Below are 251 nucleotides of genomic sequence, written 5' to 3' on the forward strand. Positions count from 1 at the left end.
GTAGATTGGAAGCTTGAAGGAGATGTATGGCTTGGTTTTAAGATCCAAGTGAGGAAAGGTAAGAATTATGATTTTAGCTTGAATAATCTTTGAAAATGGGTTGGTAACCATAAGAAATGTATTGTGGCAGTAAAGAAAAGCTTGATTAGAGAGGATTTAGTGACATGCAAGGCATCAAACTCTTGGATGCATGGTGGATTCAAAGTGATTTGGAAGGTAAGCATGCATTATGGGTATATTATGGTACATTA

This window comes from Theobroma umbraticum, unplaced genomic scaffold (genome assembly GCF_002168275.2).
Source record: "Theobroma umbraticum cultivar Fairchild unplaced genomic scaffold, ASM216827v3 scaffold_55.0, whole genome shotgun sequence".
NCBI lineage: Eukaryota > Viridiplantae > Streptophyta > Magnoliopsida > Malvales > Malvaceae > Theobroma > Theobroma umbraticum.